The following is a 3,438-nucleotide window of genomic DNA, read 5'->3' as shown; positions in this document are numbered from 1 at the left end:
ATAAAGAGGCATTTAAAACTCTTAGAAAGAAAACCAGATTTGAAGAGATTACTTGCTCTTTGAACACCCCAGACAATTTAAATGCAGGAACCAAGGACATAAATAGCAACAGAGTTAACAGCAGAGAGATCATGGTATCAGGGAACTCTTTCTAAATATACACAAGGAGACAAGGATGAAGGCAGATGTCAGGTGGAGGTTAACAGTGAAGAGAGGCTTGGGATAGAACCTGATGGCATCCTGTCTACAAATGAATCAGTGTTTTTTGGTTGGGTTGTTTTTTTTTTGTGGAACTTCAATACAAAATAAGCCATTGCATGAAATGGGAAGAGGAGAGGAATAGAGGCATTGAGGGGAATCTGTAATGAGGCCAAGGAAGGTGACCTTTGTGAACTCTCAGGAATAGAAAAGCCTATAAGAGACTTGGGGTGGGGCTGAGGGATGAAAAGGAGTTAGAAAGGAGCAGGGCCTGGCTTTGGTGGTGGGAGCAGGCCAGTGAATAACTGCTGTACTTCTAGCCTAAGTGAGACAGGGAGCCTAGGGCTTCCCTCTGCAACCACCCTAAAAATGGCAATGAGAAAACAATTATGAATTCAGGCAGAGTATAACATTAACAATGAGACTTAAATGTGAGAAATGGAATAAGAATCATAAAGGACAGTGACAACTAAAAAAGGAGTTGAGTCAGTCATATAGTGAAGGAACATCCCTCACTAAAGATACATTTTTTGTGCTTGGTGAAAGCACCATAAATTGTGTCCAGATCAAAAACATCATGAAAGGTGCCTCCAGTTTGCATGGGAGGAAAAGATAAGTTTGGAAAAGAAGAAACCCTAGGACACTGGCACAAGGCTACTGCTAGGAAAACAGGACAGGGAGGAAGTAAGGATGAACAGGCTAGGAGTTCACCTTACCTCACCAAAGGACTGCAATGTGTCCTCTAAACTCAGTACCCTGGGGCAATGGCTTAGGCATCCTGTTCTAGTCATAGCTTTCCTCTACAGTGGGTAGCAGGAAGAGCCTGATGTGACAGAATAGGTAGAGAATGGAAGAGAGGTAGGAAAACAAGGTTATAGTGTTACAGAAGCCACACATGTTTTGTGGAGATGATCCATGATTGAGATAGCAGTTTCAGTAATATAAGAACTAAAGTCCTATTTCAGAGAACTAAGAAATGAGTGATAGATTTGCTACTTCTCCTGAAGTGGTACTTTGTAAGGTAGATCAAATCTGAACTCAACTCCATCTTCAGGTCCGATTCAGAAGTAGAGCTAGGTACCATTAGTGTGCATAATGAATCCCCTGAAGGGGTTGTAATTATTCAAATTCAAACTATATTTCCCTAGATCTGAAACACATAACTATATTTTACATAGTTATAACTTTGAGTAGTGTAAATGTAAATACATGCTACCACTTTGGGGGATTCATTATTCCTTGTCCTTGGGACCTGGCTGTAATTTCCAATTTGGTAGAAACATTTTTAAAACTACCAATCCAATAAGGCACTGTTCTGAAAACAATGTAATCCAATTAGTAATCTAAATACTGACTTGCTAGTTGACTGAGGTCTTTTGTAATGATATAATCCCTGAGTTAGAAGGGATTTCAGAGGCTATCAAATTCAATTCATATATAAGCAGAAGTTACCTCTTCTACATCTAAGTGGTTATCTGATTGAAGACACTATTACCTTTTTTGTTGTTGTTCAACAAACATTTATTTTATTTTCCATTTACATGGAAGGGTAGTTTTCAACATTCATTTTCATAAGATTTACAATTCCAAATTTTCCTCCCTCCCTCCCTCCTTTTCCTGCCCCCTCCACAAGATCACAACCAGGTTATATATGTACAATCCACAAGTGTTCTTTTTATCAGTTCTTTCTATGGGGGTGCATAGTAAGCTTCCTCATTAGTTCCTTTAGGATTGTCTTGGATCATTGCACTGCTGAGAGTAGTTAAGTCATTCACAATTGCTCATTGAACAATACTGCTGTCACTACGCACAATGTCCTCCCAGCTCTGCTCACTTCACTGTACATCGATGTTCATTAGTCTTTCCAAGTTTTTTGGGGATCATCCTGTTTGTCATTTCCTTTAGCACAAGACCATTCCACTACAATCATATAGCATAGCTTTTTCCATCATTCCTCAGTTGATGGACATTTCCTTGATTCTCAATTCTTAGCTTCCACCAAGAGTTGCTATATTTTTTTGTACAATTTTTCCCCCTTTTCTCTTTTTCATGATTACTATTGTTAACTGTTTCCCTTCCATCCTATTCCCTTCCCCATGTTATTTATTCTATTATCTATCTTCTTTCATCCTATCACTCTTCAATAGGGATTTGCTTCTGTCTGTCCCCTCCCCCACTCTGCTCTTCCTTCTTTTGCCCCTCTCTCTTTATCCCTTTCCCCTCCTATTTTCCTGCAGGTTTAGAGAGATTAATCTAATGTGTACATTATTCCCTCCTTGAGCCAATTCTAATGAGATTGAGGTCTTTGAGCCAATTTTGTTGAGTGTTAGGCTCATTTACTGCCCAGATTAAATAGATTACTCCACCCAGTTGGGTGTGTGTGTTAGTCCCTCCTTGAGGCAGCTCTGATGAGTTTAAGGTCTTTGAGTCTTTTCTGATGAGTGTAAAATTCATTTACTGCCCTGCTCCTCTCCCATCTCTTCCCCCACTCCATAAGCCTTTTCCTGTTTCTTTCATGTAGGATTTCACCTCTGCCCTTCCCCCTCCCCCAGTGAATTCCCTTCACCCCTCAATTTAACCCTAAAGATGTTATCATCTAGCTAAGTGACACAGTGGACAAATCATCACCCCTGGACCCAGAGGGATCCCAGCCAAAACCCGGCCTCAGACACAAGACAGTTGCCCACTGTATGACCCCAGGTATGTCCCCCAGCTCCATTTTTTTTTTTATGGTTCTCTAGGGTCTTGTATTTGAAAGTCAAATTTGCCATTCAGTTCAGGTCTTTTCATCACAAATATCTGAAAGCCTTCTTTTTCATTAAAGTCCCATTTTTTCTGCTGAAAGATAATGCTGAGTTTTGCTGGGTAGGTGATTCTTGGTTGTAATCCCATTTCCTTTGCCCTCTGGAATATCATATTCCATGCCCTCCAGTCCTTTAATGTAGAAGCTGCTAGATCTTGTGCTATCCTGACTGGGGCTCCACAGTACTTGAATTCTTTCTTTTTATCAGCTTGCAATATTTTCTCCTTGACTTGAGAGCCCTGGAATTTGGCTATAATATTCCTAGGAGTTTTCCTTTTGGGATCTTTGTCTGGAGGTGATCGGTGGATTCTTTCAATTTCTATTTTAGCTTCTTCTTCTAGAATTTCAGGGCAATTTTCCCTGAGAATATCTTGGAAGATGGTGTCTAAGCTCTTTCCTTGATCATGGTTTTCAGGTAGACCAATAATTTTCAAATT

This window comes from Dromiciops gliroides, chromosome 1 (assembly GCF_019393635.1).
Source record: "Dromiciops gliroides isolate mDroGli1 chromosome 1, mDroGli1.pri, whole genome shotgun sequence".
Classification (NCBI taxonomy): Eukaryota; Metazoa; Chordata; class Mammalia; order Microbiotheria; family Microbiotheriidae; genus Dromiciops; species Dromiciops gliroides.
Note: the sequence above shows the minus strand (reverse complement) of the source record.